Source organism: Poecilia mexicana, unplaced genomic scaffold, assembly GCF_051168715.1.
Source record: "Poecilia mexicana isolate PSO_F unplaced genomic scaffold, ASM5116871v1 scaffold_19, whole genome shotgun sequence".
In the NCBI taxonomy this organism is placed as follows: domain Eukaryota; kingdom Metazoa; phylum Chordata; class Actinopteri; order Cyprinodontiformes; family Poeciliidae; genus Poecilia; species Poecilia mexicana.
In genome coordinates, this window is record NW_028263388.1 from 4,245,620 (window position 1) to 4,262,516 (window position 16,897).

General features: G+C 44.1%; 1 long non-coding RNA gene across 1 annotated transcript; it reads left to right on the forward strand.

Moving 5' to 3' along the window:
• The first annotated feature begins 8,605 nt into the window (after positions 1–8,605).
• On the forward strand, positions 8,606–9,997 carry LOC106925842 (uncharacterized). The gene is made up of 2 exons (XR_001419934.2): positions 8,606–8,719; positions 9,275–9,997. It is a non-coding gene; the product is annotated as an uncharacterized LOC106925842 (long non-coding RNA).
• The last annotated feature ends 6,900 nt before the right edge of the window (positions 9,998–16,897 follow it).

Here is a 16,897-nt window from a genome sequence, read left to right on the forward strand (position 1 = left end):
GGAGCCAGGGAAGCGTTCGAGTTAGCCTGGGTGAGGCGGGGGAGGCAGATTTTTACGGCAGATTTGAACGGATAACCCGGTCGGGGCGAAATTGGACGCAGGCATCTGGATTTGACCTCCAACCCTCAGTGTGACCCACGGGTCGCTGTGGGGTCGCGGGGCACAAAGCAGAGCGCTGACCCTGCACAGGTCAAGCATGCGGGCTGCTGAAAGGACGCCTTTGTGGGGGCCTGGCATACTCACTATTTCCCATGAGCATCAGGGGACCATGTCTGCCCAGGAAACCGACCCAGAGAGTCCGAGGAGGTGTGTGTGTGTGTGTGTGTGTGTGTGTGTGTGTGTGTGCGTGTGTAGGTGCGTGTGTGTGTGTGTGTAAGTGAGGCTGGAAAACCGTAACTGATTTTGTTTATATATCTGCCTGTTTGCCTCCTGATTATCACTGACTGAAAATTTCTCCTGATTTTGATTTACCGCCAAACGCCTTGCTGGTTGTTTGATTTTTTTTTCTCTGTATGTTGGAAACCACTGAAGGATTCTGGAACATCAGGTTAAAAATAGCAACGCAAATTTGCTGTCTAAGTTCCAGTTGAGGGATGATGTTTGGAAAACTTAAAACACATTCCAGTTTCTTTACATTAAGATCGAATCTGTCATATAGTGGTTGTTGGTGGTGAGGAGAGACGCTGAGAACCCAGGTATGGTGAAGATAATGAATTTAATTGTGAAAATAAAGCTCTACAGTCCATACAGGCAGCACGGCAGAAACTAGCACACAGCTAAGTACCGGTAGCAACTGAATCACAGGACTAGCCACGAGAGCTGACACGACCAGGACTAAACAGTTCTACTGGAGCGCAAGTAACACAAAAAACTGAGACGTTAGACAAACCAGGACTTTACAGTTCTACTGGCGAACTACGACGATAGACAACGACAAGGACCCGACGAGGAACACAGACAACAGGTGGGTTAAAATACACACGGGGTAATTAAGGGAATGAGACACACCTGGGGAGCAATCAACGGGGAGGACAGGACAGAGACTCACAGGAACACAGGACTGAACACAGAGAAACTCAACAAATAAACACACACAAACACGGACCATGACAGAATCCAGGTTCTCTTAAAGCCTGAGAAGTTTAATCATATACATCTATCTATCTATCTATCTATCTATCTATCTATCTATCTATCTATCTATATATATATACACACACACACACACACACACACTCCTGCTTGTGTTGGTAGAAGGAAGAAGGAGATGCAGTTTGGATCTTCGGGTGCGCCTGTGGTTGTTGCTTGTGTACATCTGTTAGCGCCTCCTTAATGAGCGCATGCACATTCCCTCCAGTCCTGTGTGTGGCCCTCAGAGAGCCAGAGCGAAGCCCCTCCCCCCCGCTCCAGTAATCACATTTAATTACGCACCAGCATTAGATGGCTTATGAATAGGGTTTTTAGGCAGGCCTCTCACACAGAAATTGGCTGCATCCAGCTGAACATTGCCCACCTTTGTCCCGCTTATCCCGTTATATTCTATTAAGACTTTGTCATTTGTCCGTCATCAAAGCACCACGTTGCAGTGCTAACAACTGCGGGACTAATGTTGCGCATTAAAAACCGGGGGAACAACGGCCGTTTTCCTGCTTGAACGGCTAGTGTCTGCCCCGTTAATGAAGCACATGGGACCACACATCACACTCCGTCCACAATTACATAGCACCTAGTACTGCTGATGAAGGATGTTTATTCTAGAGAGTTTCCTCCACCTGAGCCAATCTGAGTCTGAAATGTGGAGCAGCTTCTTCTTGCATTTACAGATTTTCTTGTTAATCTCTCAGGAGATTCTCACAGTTTTAAGATGCTAGATGATTCAGGTTTGCATTGAGGATGGTGTAGTCAGATTTCTCTACTGTTTGGATCTGCAGCATGCATCTCCAGTATATGATTTCTACTCTGCCCAACACCTGATGGTCCTGTAGACTTGGTTCAATCGAGGACCAAAAATGCAACATTTGTTACATTTTCAGCTGCTGTTGTTCAGTTTCACACTGCACTTTGTCAAACTTATTAAAAATCCTGTTCACCTCCTCACCTATGGGAGCGCTGCACCAAGAGCCATTGAAGGAAACAATACAAAAACCTCTGAAGAAGACACTGAACGCAACTTCCTCCTTCGCAAAATATAAACAAAAATGAAGTAGCATCAGATTTTAGCCGTTGGAGTATTTCTCCTTTGTCGATGATAAAAGACCACAAACCATTTCTCCTGCTAGCGTTTGTTTTGGTTGTTTTTACCCAAAATGCAATGCGCTGTAATCCGCTTCCTGCTTCTGGTGCGGTCTTTAAGATTGTCCGTTTAATCATTTAATTATTAGTCAATCGATAATGTCAATCATCTTCAGATTAACTCATTAATAGATGTCTTGCATCCTTGTAGCAAACAGATCAGGGAAACAGTTCTAGGGAAGTTTTAGGTATAGTTGGGTTCTAAAACAACATCAAAAGTCCTGAAAATGGAGAAATTGTGGTCCAGCTGCAAACCTAAAGATGTGACTGTCTGCCTTGAGCAGTGGGGCAAGTGGGGGAGATGCAGAGATTCACAGCTCGGGTGGGAGAATCAGATGTTGAGAATCTGTCAACAGTCCAGCTATTGAATACACGCGTAACAAATCAGACTTTTATGGAAGAGTTGTGAAAGGTAAGTCACTGCTGAAAGAAATTCATAAAATGTTCTGTATTTTGCCACTAGGGCACAATAAACATATGGAAATCAGTGCACTGATCAGTTTCAGCCACAATCGTTTTTCTTTAGCTCTTTTGCCTGCATCGAAAATGTTTTATGCGGCAGAAAGTGCTGCACACTGACCCGAACACAGCATCCATATTTTGAAACACGGTAGTGACAACATCATGCTGTGTCAATGCTTTTCTTTTGCAGTGACAGGTAAGCTGGTCCAAGCTGAATAGGACATGGAAGGAGGTAAATATAGGATGAATAGTCATCAGAGGCTGCAGAAGATTTGAGACAGAGGTGGAGGATCAGCTTCCAGGAGGACAATGACCTCAGACATACCTGAAGCCCCAGTGGAATGGTTTAGGTCAAAGTGTGTTCAGTTGTCAGAAAGGTCCAGACCGAGACTGACCATCGCCTTCCTATTCCGCTCAATTCAAATCTGTCCCGTATACTTGGATTCCCTCCGTTAGATTTTCTACCAGGCCAATCAGCAAACAGAAGAAGTTGCGAACGATAACTTGATTTTCTGTGCTGTTTTAGAATTGTAGTTTGCCTGTAGTTTTATCAATGGCAGCATAGGAAATGAATTAAGCCGTTCAGTCTGTGTTGGCCATGCTTCCAAATACTGTTTTAACATTAACAGCCGCCTTCTGCGGATCGGCAATTTCTCTCTTCGCAGTGGAGGGCAGTTGTTTACAGCGCAGTCAATCTATTTGCAGAGAGCTTCATAGCGCCAGGCTGCAGTATTACGTCACAGGCAAATGTTAGCGATTGGATAAAATTTAAAATGTTAACAGAGTCCACCACTCTAGGAAGCAATTGCTTCTCCACAACCAAATCCACATCCTATGGACAAAGTAAACGGGTAGAACAAAGGGCTGGGTTTTACCAGGCTAATCCAGACCTAAAGCTAACTGAAACTCCATTACTTGGAAGTGCACGTTCACATGTTTAAATTGAGATATTTGGCCAAGAAGAATGGATACACTTCAAGATGTAGAAGTGCAACGCTAGTAAAGACACATCGCTAAAGAAAATGTGTCTTTTCTTTTAGAGGGGGGGAATGATTACAAATCTAAGTCATATTTCAAGAGATAAAGCTAAAATTCCAACAAGACATTCTGAGGTTTGCGGTGATGTTGTGTGGCACTGCATCAGCAGAAAGCTCCGTCTTTACATGAACCAACCATATGCAGAGAAGGTGAATGTAAAAATTCCAATACTTGCCAGCTATCTATCACTGCTTCAAGGCCAGCATTAAAAAAAAACTTTCAAAAGCTCCACAGGTGCCTCTGCACTACCTTCAAACTCCTGCAAAGTTTCCAACATGTTGCAGTTCAGAAGCAATGCACCGCACTTGAAACCGTCTTGTCACCTTCAATTTTGGCTTTTCAGCCGCTTCTTTTGACAGAAAAGCAGACCAATTTTCTACTTTAGAGAGAGAGGCTCACACACGCTGAGCCAGAGCCTAAACTGACCATAAATCCGGGGTGTTTTTAAAAGGCCAGACTCATAAAGTGAAGAGGTGACAGAGCGGCACTTGATGGCTCAATATGGCTCTCATCTTTCCGCACATGGTCTTGAATGTCAGGCGCGGTGTAAGGGCCCACATGGAGCAGGATGTATATTTCTGCATGCTGTGATAACTGCACCAGAATACTCCCGTTAGAGTCATGCATCCATACTCTATACCACAATGTCTAACGCATTGGTTGCATACGGAGGGGTTGTAATGTGTTGTATACCGCCTGGGCCATCTGTGTGTGTTAACACACACTGAGCCTGAGCGTTGTGAATAGTGTGTTTGACTTGAACAGAATGACTGTGGGGATTCATGCTGGGCTTCCTCTATTAAACTCTGCAATAAGGCCGGCTGTGTGCGAGGGCGCTGACGTTCCTGCCCACCCCGGTGATCTACAGCCTGTGCGTTCACACTAAATTCCCTACCTGTTCCACCCATGATCTACGGCTTCGGAGAGATGCTTTATATGCCTCGTACGGACATTTGTGTGCATTTGCATGTGCTTGAATCAATGTTTGTGAGCGGGCGCGCCCAACTTGGGCGCGTGGGGCTTGCACGCATCGCAGCAGGCCTCAGATGGCGGAAGGTTTTTTGGGGTTTGGCACACGGAGGAGGAGCGATCCGAAGGCAGACAGAGGAGGGTTTTGAATCTGAACGGCTACTCTGAACCGATGCAGACCTCGGATCGGAGGTGGTGATACTTTACAGTCGGGTGGGGGCAGCGACTGAAGGAGGGACTCAGTGAAGTGGTGGAAACGGCACGGCTCCATACATCTCCGGTTAATTGACGGATTCCGAGGCCGCAGCGGAGCTGAGAGCCAGGAGGGACGGCGCTTTCCTCAGGTTTCCTCCGCTGCTCCTTCTCCTCTGCTGCAGTTCTGCGGCTGCTCAGCCTGAGACAGACGCTGCCTTTGAAATGCTGCTTTATGTGGTTCTCTGGTGCCAGCAGCATCATTAGGATTTTAGGAGAGGCACTTAGCACATGAACAGCCAGGTCCTTACTCAGAATATTGGGATTCTGTCTTCTTCCTTTTTTCTTTTTTTTATTTATTGCTGTACTGATTTATAACAGAAACAGTATAGTCAAGAAACAGAATGTCCTAATCAAATCCAGAAAAGAACATGACAGAAGTCTAGTATTATTGAACATTATGGAGTGGGGGATTTCCTGAAGCTTATATTCAAAAGACAGTGGCCTTTTCTCAGTAATGGTACAGAGGAGCAGTCATCTTATCCTTTCATAATTTGGAAACTTTCTCAATTTTTTTTTATCTCAAAAAGCACAAACAATACAATTTGAAATATTTATTATGTACAAAATTGTACTAATAAGTATTAATGTGTTTAAAGCTGCAGTATTTAACTGTTATAAAAGATATGGTATTTACATATTTGTTAAAACTATCACTAAGTCGTGAAGTTTAACATGCGACAGATAATCTGTGGAAAGATCAACTTCCTCCCTGTCCTGCTACTAAGGTCTAAAAATACCTACCACACCCTAACAGAGCCATGATGAAGGTCTTTATAGCTGCTAATCATACTTGTGTACGTGCTACTCAATATGCTAATGGCGGAGAAACAGCTTACTGATAAGAAAACAGATCATTTGCCATGCCATGCTAACTAGCCTGAGCATTCATGGCAGGCTCCAATGTGGGGAACGAGCTGTAGCATAGCACAGAGCAAAGGGAAGGGTGTGATGAATGTGTACACAGGCATGATTGGCTGCACTAAGACCCTAGTCCAGGTTCTGATTGGTTGCTACTGAATGGGAGCAGTGTATTTCTGTAGATGGCAATAGGAGCAGAGGGAGGAGGAAGAAGAGCTCAAGTTGTTTGGGACTTATACTGTCAACATGTTGAAAGTTACAACAAATATGTAAAAATATTTTTTAATAAAAGTTACAAACTGCAGCTTTAAATCTATTTAATATATTAGCATATATAAAAGCTAATATGTAAAGATTTTGATACCTGAAAAGTAATAAAACATTGATTCCTTGTTGATCCAAAGAAATGCCATCCATCCGTCTGTGGTGGCAAAGGACCTAGCTAAGATCCTCTGTAACTTCTAGATTCAAACATACATATTAGTAATGGCCAACCAACCATACATTGTTATTTATCATTAATAAGCAGCAGAGGACAGTGATGTGATCGACATGTCCATCCCCAATGATGGAAACATCAGGAAAAAGGAACACAAGAAACTGAAGAAATGCCAAGGACTCGGAAGAGCGAGAACGAGCCTGGCAGGTGAAAACAGTCAGTGCTGCTTCTTTTGAACATGTTGGGCAAGGAAAAAAAAACAGCTTCAGGTGGGTTGTTAAAATTTGGTCTATTAAAAATGTATAACATTACCATTGACCAGGTCGTGTCAATCAGATTGCAGATTAAACTGGTTTGAATGATTTCCTTCTTTCTCCTCAGTAATACTGATAAAATCACACCTGCAGCCTGTTTCTAATCAGCCATCTGTTCCTTGTTCAGTAATCAACCTCCTCAGTATGTATACAACTTATTTTCAGTTCCTCTTTGCTGGTTCCTCCCATCTATTCTCTTACTTCCCTGTGGTCTCTGGTTCCTGATATTTTTTGTTCTGCCATGGCTCCCTGTGCTCCTTGTGACTTTTGTAAATCTCTGTCATTTTTTCATTAGACATTTTTCAGTATGATTCATGCTCCCAACTCCAGTCAGCATTTTGGTCCAACCTCAAACTCTCGCTTTATGACAGGATTATTGTCATTCTTTACCACCATGCAGTCTAACAAATTCAATAAAAAGACTTCAGCTGATCCACAATGCTGTGGCAATTGTGATCATAAAAATTAAGAAGAGAAATGAGATTTCTCCAATGTTAGCTTCTCTTCATCGATTCCCTGTTCAATGAAAAATAACATGAACAATTTTCCTCCCATATAAATCCCTCAGTAATCACTCCTCTTTTCACACTGCAAGGTGCAAGGTTTCTAGAATTTCTAAAAGTAGGCAGAACGGGAAGCAGATCAAGTTTTTAACATGGCCTAAGAATTTTTTTTCTGCTCAAGACTTTTTAAATAATTTCAAAAATCTATCACACTCATCTTACTTTAAACCACTTTTTTTAGGTTCAGTGTTACTAGCAACAGAGTAGATAATGGGTCAGCATGATCACAGCTTCAACCAAAGAATCAATAAATCCTTTTAGAACCCATCTGGAAACATGACAAGAGTTAAGAGATCTCAAATCATATGCAGATTTAAAGAAATTTGAGAAAGTACATTTCTTTATGGTATTTATTCAGAGGAGAAAGTGCTAGTTTCATTGGCAGATTTTTTTTACAAGTTTTTCATCAATATTAAGGAATTATTGACTCAAAACAAGTTCCTATATGTTTCTGAAAAATTTATTGTATGATAGTTTTTTCTTATCTCAAGTGTACTATTTGCACTAGAAACAAGACCAAAAATACTTTGTAAGATTTTGTGTTTTTGCTGTGTATCTTTAACATAATGTCCAAATGATTGAAGATTAAAGACACGTGGTTTAAATATTTGTATTTCTCCTGTCGGTGTCTTATAATTTTTTTCATCTTTCTTAACACCATATGTGTGTATGTGTGTGAACCAGGTGCTTATGTCATTGTGGGGACCTAAGTCTGTCTACAGTGTGGGGTTGTGGGGACCACTGCTGCTTGTGGGGACATTTTCTTGGTCCCCATGAGAGAAAATCCTGTTTTGGGGGTTAATCTTAGGACAAAGGTGTGAATTGACTTTTGGTTAGGATTAGGGTTATGTATGTGATGGTTAGAGGTAGTGTAAGGGTCAGGCTGTAGAAAATGAATGGAAGTCAATGTAAAGTCCCCACAAGATACAAAAACACGACTGCGTGCATGTGTGTAGGAGAGAGTTTATGTTTGTGTGTATGTCTAAATACCTGACACCCTAAACAGGAAGTATCTCTTTTCTCCTAGCAAATATGGTTTATGAGCCTCAGCATTTAGCTCAATTAAGGGTCAGAATTTCATGTCTGACATGCAAACACCGTCAATTCCCAGAGCTGTACTTTGCAGATATGTTTCTAATCTTGTTCTCTTTTTTTTTCTTTTAAATCAAGGCTTGCAAAGTCTGGTCAAACACAGCTTCTCCACATAGTTTTCCACATTCCTCCTGTTTCTATGTTTTTTTTCCTTGAAAGATATGCCTTCCTTCTTCCCTTCTCTTCCTTTTCACATGCCTTCCCCGCCTCTGCTTGTTCTCCCTTCCTCTTCTTTTCTTCAGCTCTCATCGAAATTCAGCTGTGTAATTCCCTCTCCGAGGACACCCATTGATCTCTCCCCCTTCCTGCGCCGTTTGAGAAAACGCTGGGCGGGCAAATCTCGGATTTTGAAACGTCAGAGAGGAGAGCGGAAGAGGAGGAGGAGAGGGAAGACAGAGGAGAACTGGAGAGCGAGGGCAGGAGAAAAGAAAAAAAAGGTGTGGGGGCAGAAGGGTAAAGAAGTGGAGGGAGGGGAGACACACACACACACACACACACACACACACACACACACACACACACACACACACACACACACACTCTCCTCTGTCTGTAGATGCTGGAGAAGAAAAGACACGGGCTTTCCTCGTGATTGCATCTTCCGCCCCTTTTTTGAAGCACAGAGAGACAAGAGAGCAGCTATTTACTGGAGCCCACACATAATGGCCACTTTTATTTACTTTCATCCATTTAGCCTCTGCCAAGGACTCTCCAGCATGGGGGGCCAAAAACAGAAGCCATAGGTGTTTTACAAAGTACCAAACTCCCCTCCTTCTCCTCCTGCTGCTCTGTATGTGTGTGTGCAAATGTTCTCTCTTTATTTGCAGAAATATTACTACCAACCTTCCAGAAAGCAAGAAACTAAAACTGAGGTGACCCCCTCCTCCCATCAACTGACCGCCTCCTCAATCAACATGTGGGCTTTATATATATATAGATATATCTACATATATTGATAGTTATATATGGCCTGCTTTTAAAATCTCTTTCAGGCCAGAGCCCATCAACACACACTCCAGCAGATCACTGGACTGACATCAGAAAGGTCAGCGGTGCCATTCAGCCGGTGACGGAGCTGACCCCGTGTCCTGAGGCGGGCTGGCGACCAACCAGGCCTCTCACTTCACTGCTGACCTTTAAGGGAGTCTCATTGCTACCAGACCTCGGGAAAATTAGGCTGCGGCTACAGAATTTCCTTCTTATCTGCAGATCACATTTTTGCTTATAGCATTAGCAAATGACATCTTTTCACTTCCTTTTGGTCAAACTAAAACCTTTAGGAAGCGGTATGAGATCTTGGCCCCTGTCCCCCTTTCAAAAATAATATTTATCATTATGAAGCAAAGTTTGAGAAAGACATTTACAAAGACATTTCGCCCAAACTTTGACACTGAAGAATGGTGTGGTGTACGGATTTAGGAAACTATGAGCAAATTTTTTCTTTCCACTATGATTTTTTATTTGTCAAGACAGCAGAAATTAATGCCTGTAAAACTCTTTCTTACAATTAACTTAAATGTTTGCATTTTCTTGTCCTGTAGTTTTTTATTTTTATTACTAACTTACAATGTGAAATTAATTATTAAAATTGCTGCAGACAGGAACCAGGAATGTAAAACAGCCCTGCAACTTGAGGTGTTTGCATTTGTCTTATTTTATTATATTTTATTTTATTTTATTTATTAACCACCCTCAATAAATTACGTTGTAAATAACTATTATATGGAAAATTAATGAAATTAATAATCTTTTTTTATTTTGTTGTTACTGACGCTCCCTTTCATACAGCGAAACCACAAAAGTACATCAATCCTCAACCTTCAATTCAAGTTGAAATATATTTCATTTTATTAGCCACCCTAACTATATTAGACTGTAAATTCTGTTAGATCAAAAGCCTTTGGTTCTCCTTTGGCTGACTTTATATTCTGCTGACCTTGTCTTTACCACACAGGTAAAAAACAAAGTTACAACAGAATCTTCACCAGGAGGATTTAAAAAAAATAATGTATTTTACTATTATTTTTTTATTTTAATAACTATCCTCAATTTATGGTGTAGATACAGAAAGAGTGAAAGTCATCAATACTTTTCTGCTACAAGTTACAACAGAATCTACACCTGTAGGATTTAAATATTTATTTTATTTTAGTTCATTTTATTTTATTTTAACTAAGCTCACCAGTTTATGGTGCAGAGACTGTAAAAATGAACGTCATCAATACTTCTTTTTTTTGGCTGATAGAAAAATCAGACTCCTCACCTTATGAAACTGACTTAAGTACAATAGAATCGTCACCTGGGAAATTTAAAATCTTTATTTCATTTCATTTCATTTACTGGCCTCACAAATTTATGGTGTAGATACTGTAAGAATGAAAGTCACCAGTACTTTTTTTTTTTTTGCTGACACTGCCGTTATCATCCAGTTCAAAACCAAATCAGAGCGGCTGGTTTACCTGGGGATCCAGCCTGACACGTCTGCTGGGATTTTTGATGTAATGACAAAGAGTTCTTTCTGTTTTGGAGGTCACATTGTTGCCTCCCTGTATTTCGCCGCCTGTGGACTCATCAGACTCCTCACCTTGTGAAACCGCATCTGGTGTGTGACTTATCACCCGGCTCTTGTGCCACACTTGTTTTCACTCTGCAAAAAGAGAAGCCATTTTCTCTCAAATGAAGCTCACAAGGGCCCGATCACAAGACAGAGAAACTTGTGTGTGTATTTGTGTGTGTTGGGGCTCTCGCTTCCCTTTCCTGTCTCGTTCTCTGTGTGCGCGTGTGTGTGTGTGTGTGCGTGCTGACAGTATGGTGACGGATGCCCCTCTTGCCTCATACTTGATGCCTTTAGTAAGGAGGCCTCCTGCATTCAAAAACAAATAAGCTGCCACATAAAGATCATTGCTCATTTCTTCTTGAGTCACTCAGTGACACGCACACAGATCACAGACACATTTTAAAGGAATCCTGTGTTTTCTATATTACATTTGCAAACCACACACACATACAAGTGTGCACCAGAGGCTAACATCTGTAAGGGATTTGTACAGTGAGATGATATCCAATAATAAATAATGTGAACATTTGAAACTCATTTCAGTCTCCCTCTGGGTGACCCTAAACCAGGTCAGAGGAGCATATGTGTGTTTGTGCATGTGTGTGTGTGTGTGTGTGTGTGTGTGTGTGTGTGTGTGTGTGTGTGTGTGTGTGTGTGTGTGTGTGTGTGTGTGTGTTTTGCAGGAGAAGAGGCTGAATGCACGTTGCCTCATTCCATGATTCATTTCTGGTTGCAATCAGATGAATCCCACAGGTGTTCCCAATTCCCGTTTTACTGCGAGTGTCCCCTCTCTCACCCTTCACCGTTTCCCCTTGCAGGATAAAAAACACACATTCGATCAAATCTCACCTGCTCATATGGAACCTTTAATAGCTCCAGTTAAAGAGATGCAGCTGACAAAAAAAACAGAAAAAAACACTTACTGCGGTTTAGACTGCGACCAGTAGGGGAGGCTGTGGCACATCCTTTAGAACTTGACTGAGTAACACAAAAGCAGCTGATGCTGCTGGTCAGAGGTCAGCAGACAAACTCGGAGAAGCACTAGGCATTCCAGCTGAGCTGATATGGAATTTCACAGAGGAGGGGAAAAAGTGCTGGTGGTTGGAGTTTACACTGACGGAGGATATGACTCCTCATCTGTCCGCCTCCTCCTCTAGCCTCTGACCTCTGACTCCTCCTCCTCTTCTTTTTAGGACGCCTGCTGCATATTTTGCTGTTGTCATGGCAGCAGAGGTTTGTTTGAGGCCTCAGCGAGATCATCTGTTATGTCACCTGACCTTAAACTGAACCTTCACACACACGTACATCTCAAGAGGGACCACATTCAAAAGAAGGCGCCATCTCCTGCCTCCTGATGTTGTGTATGTGTGTGGAATTTACTTTTAGTGGGTGTGTGCTGAACATTCAGTGCCTTGGCAAAAGTATTCATACCCGTTGAACTTTTTCCAGTTTCAGCTACAACCACAAGCTTCAATGCATTTTATTGGGATTTTCTGTGATAGACTTAAAAGTAGTGAATTAAGTAATTATAAAGTTGAAAGACAACAATACATGTTTTTCAAAAGTTCATGACAAATGTGCAAGAATGTGTTCTGGTCAGTGGAGACCTAGCCTGAATTGTTTGGCCAACATCCATAAAACCTAACATTGCACATTACCCTGAACGCATCATACCACGATTGTGGTGGTATCATGCTATGGGGATGCTTTTCCCCTGCAAGGGCAGAAAACATGGTTAGAGTTGATGGAGAGATGCTTGAAGCTTAAGTGAGGATATTGTTGGTAGAAAACCTGTTAAAACCCTGCAAACATTTTTGACTGGGGCTGATGTTCACCTTTCAGATATACAACAATCCAAAGCTTACAAACTGCAAAATTTATGTTCACGGAAGGGATCTGTCTAATCTGGTAAAGTTTAGCTTTTTTTGCAATAACGGGCAAACATTTTAGTCTCTGTGTGTTCAGAACGTCTTAAGACATACCCCCAAAAGACTTATTTGTGCAAGTAATAAACCCAATGTAATCATGTTGCTTCCACCTAACAATTATGGAACACTTTGTGTTGGCACTGTGTGCAGGACTTTATTCCACATGGAGGAATGTGGTGAGCTGAAACACAGCCATGGCAAGTGGAAGAAGGCAGGTTAAATCTGAGCTTCTCACACATCGTGCCTCGTAAACACGCCTACAGACACATACATATTTGTTCTTATATTTGCATTAGGGCTGTTGTAAACGAATATTTTAGTAATCGAGTAATCTATCGATTATTCTTACGATTAATCGAGTAATCGGATAAAAAAAATTATAAAATGAAATATTGGTAAATCTGGCATAATACCGGTGTTACTATCAGATATCAATATCAGTCCAATTTTTCATATTTGAGCATCCCTAACAGTTGCTTTTTTGTAGTTTAGAAAACTAACCTGTAACAATAATAGCTCACTTTCTAAGTTAACCAGAAGAAAAGTTATAGAAAAATCTGAAATTATATTGAATTTAATAACAAAGAGGCAGGCTCACAAATATGCTTATAAAAAATGTCTACAATCCAGCTTTTAGTTTATGTATTCATCTTCAGTGAGTTTAATAGATTAATTAAACTCACCTTGCCACCTAACCTGTCACGCTTTGGGTTTGAAAATACGGGAAATGGAGCTAATAGCGAAAATTCAAACTGGAAGACTCCATCCCCTCCGTTCGTCCATCGGCGTCATGCTCATCTCCGACCTCAGCGCTGGACCTCACCTGACGTGTCCAATCATCAATCAAGTTCAGCATAAAAGGATCCACACCCAAGTCATCGGCCGCTTCCCAGCTGCGTTCAATCCGTTCATCTGCTCGCCACAGCTCCTCAGCCAGCACGTCTCATCTTCTCCACAGCTTCGTGATTCTCCGTCCTTCTACCTCTCATCCTGCGTTGGCCTTTTCTTTTCCCCTCAGACGCTCCTCTGTTGCAAGAGATGTTTCTCCCGACCTCAGCCTCGATTATTTCAAGCAGGCTCACCCGCCTATCTCTCACCTATCTGGGGTTTCCCGTACTCCTCGTCCCACCTTCGAAAAACGTCATAATAAGCCCCGTCACCTCGTTACCTTTTAACTTTTGCCATGACGCACGACGCAATTGCTTCCCGCACAGTCAGTGAGTCCAGCTAGCTAACTGCGGAGCTCTACGTGGAGGAGACAGCCTGTTAAAATATGCCACGTAAAAGACGACAGAAACGAAGAGAGGATCCGACGGAAGCAGCAAGGCCGTCTTCCTTCGCCCGCCAAGGTCTCGCTGCACCGATCCACGTCACCTTTTTCTCCCAGCTCACCATCCATTCTCCCTCCATTTCTCCACCACCGCTCTCGCATCGTCTTCACACCGTTGCCACGCGATGGGTCAGCCACGTCAACAGCTTCTCTCTCTTCCGCATGCCGCCATGGTCAGCACCTTTCCGGATTTCCCTCTCTACGCCCATCTCGGGCTGTCGGGGTAAGACGTAGCATTCTCATGTCTCATTCGCATTATTACGAACTGCATTTCAATTAGCCTATTCTCTCCCGAACTCGTAGGCCACTCGGGCTGCGCCCAATATGCTCGAGAGCTTTTAACTGCATGTTGAAGAATCGATTTGTCGTGTTTGGGGAGGCGCTTTAAAACGCCATTCGAGCTCTAAGATTCTTCACCGGGTTTACTCCCGTGCGACAGCTAAAGAGACCTGCTGCTGCTGTCTCAGCTCCGTGTGTGTTCGAATTATGGCAGCAACCAGCAATTCGCAGAGCTTTGCACAGTTTCCTCAATTAACCGACTGAGTCGAGCAAGCGTTGGAGGCAGGCAACGTTAAATAATAATGAAAGTTTATACAATGTAGCACCTTCAGCTCGTCGACTAGTGGCCTGTAGCCCGCTGATATGTTCTAAAGAGTGTAGGTCCCTCGTTATTGAACGCTTTGGAAATGTCCTCGTATGGGTAGTTTTACTGCAGTGTACCTTCTGCCCCCATAAGCCAATGCCCTCATGTTAAACTCGTCTGGAGTCGGGGCAGCCTAGAGGGATTACTCATTCATATATCAGCACTCGTATGCGCACTCAGCTACTGAGAGCCATGCAGCCCATTGTCTCGGGTGTGTCGGCTACCGCATTTTTTATTTCAGCTCCATTATCAGCCAACTTGTCAACCGAAGACTATGCTGTCTTTGACTGTGTCATAATTCAAGTCATATTGCCAATTGTCTCTGCACGAGTACGTATTAATCATCCAGTAATTAGGAGTTTTGCCTCAGTTGTGAGGCATCACACGCTGTTCAGTTGCTGGCCACAGATCGTGAAGTTGACTTAAATCCCTCCATGACAATCTCGGTACAATCGTTCCAGACCTTATCAATTAAACAAGCCATGAATTCTCGCTTGCATCATCCATTTCAGCAGCTCAAGTCCTCAGCATTTTCTAACTCGTTTCACTGTCTAACCTGTTTCCGGAGAGTAATGTCAGCAAGCGATCCCGATCATCGCTCACTATAAGTTGTGTTTTAACTATAAGCCAATCCTCCACCATCTGTCTCATGTCTTCTATCGCCACCATTTAATTTAGCATACCTGCGTGTTGCATCTGGTCATTTTAACACCATTGCCGATAAGCTATCTCCCTGCCTGTGCTGTGTCCAGTCCTGCTATTAGACAAGTCACCCATTTCAAGCTTAATCTCATCCTGCCTGTATATTTCCTCAGTTTTCATCCCCATTCTGAGTCTCGGCTTTTTCTTCATGCTCATCGTAGTTCCAAGCCCTGCATGCATGCAACCTTGAGGGGAGAAAAAAAAAAAAAAAAAAGTCTATGTTCGACTACGTTCACCAGTCTCGAGGTACTCTCTTGGCCTTACGCTAACATCCAGTGCCAGACGAGCACTGCGCAATTCTCTGGTGGTGGTTGGTCAACCTCATGCAAGTGAATGTTATCCTGTCAATATTTCGCATATCTTTCCCCTCTGTCCTTTACACCCTTAATTTAAGGTTTCTTTCCAGTCTGTAACACCCAGCTGGCCTTCACCCTCCTGACTAGCTCTGTGCCTTCTCAGTCACTCCCTCAAGCTGACCCGTACCCCCAGGCTGGCTCCGCGCCGCCTCAGCTGGCCCATGTCCCAGCTGTTCCTTCTGTCTATCCAGCGAGGCGCCTCTCCAGCCCGCACCTGTCATTCAGCCTTTCTCCAGGCTATTCTGCTGCCCCATACCCCCCAGGCCGGCTCCGCGCCGCCTCAGCTGGCCCATGTCCCAGCTGTTCCCTCTGTCTATCCAGCGAGGCGCCTCTCCAGCCCGCACCTGTCATTCAGCCTTTCTCCAGGCTATCCTGCTGTCCCGTACCCCCCAGCCCGGCCCCGCCCCGCCTCAGCTGGCCCATGTCCCAGCTGTTCCCTCTGTCTATCCAGCGAGGCGCCTCTCCAGCCCGCACCTGTCATTCAGCCTTTCTCCAGGCTATTCTGCTGTCCCGTGCCCCCCAGGCTGGCTCCGCGCCGCCTCAGCTGGCCCATGTCCCAGCTGTTCCCTCTGTCTATCCAGCGAGGCGCCTCTCCAGCCTGCACCTGTCATTCAGCCTTTCTCCAGGCTATTCTGCTGTCCCGTACCCCCCAGCCCAGCCCCGCCCCGCCTCAGCTGGCCCATGTCCCAGCTGTTCCCTCTGTCTATCCAGCGAGGCGCCTCTCCAGCCCGCACCTGTCGTTCAGCCTTTCTCCAGGCTATTCTGCTGTCCCGTACCCCCCAGGCCGGCTCCGCGCCGCCTCAGCTGGCCCATGTCCCAGCTGTTCCCTCTGTCTGTCCAGCGAGGCGCCTCTCCAGCCCGCACCTGTCGTTCAGCCTTTCTTCAGGCTATTCTGCATCCCCACAAGCTGACCCGTACCCTCCAGCCCGGCTCCGCGCCGCCCCGTATCCCCATGGCTGGCCCCCATTCACCTGCCCGGCTCCGCTCCATCCCAGTAGCCCCCAAGCTGTTTATGCTCACCTGCCTGGCCCCGCCATCACATTAACCACCAAGCTGTCCTGCTTCCTCCTGCCTGGTCTCACTCTCGCAGAGTATTCCT